Here is a 299-nt window from a genome sequence, read left to right as displayed (position 1 = left end):
GCGTGTCCACAAGGCGGCGACATTTCCCCGTTACCGGTGGCTGCGCGGCGGGAGAGTGACAGAGCTCATCCGAGCGGCTGGAACTCTGCGCCGGCGTGGTCGAGCGTGAGGCCTCGGCACTTTGGCCGCCTGGTACCTAAACACTTCCATTGATCCAGCCACGGAGGGTGCTGGCTGGTGGCTCCATACCTCCATAGCTCCATACCTCCAGAGCTCCATAGCTCCATAGCACCAGAGCTCCATAGCTCCATAGCACCAGAGCTCCATAGCTCCATAGCACCAGAGCTCCAGAGCTCCAT

The sequence above is a fragment of the Syngnathus leptorhynchus genome, unplaced genomic scaffold, assembly GCF_054491065.1.
Source record: "Syngnathus leptorhynchus isolate UIUO unplaced genomic scaffold, UIUO_Slep HiC_scaffold_618, whole genome shotgun sequence".
Taxonomy (NCBI): Eukaryota; Metazoa; Chordata; class Actinopteri; order Syngnathiformes; family Syngnathidae; genus Syngnathus; species Syngnathus leptorhynchus.
This window is presented reverse-complemented; position numbering follows the sequence as displayed.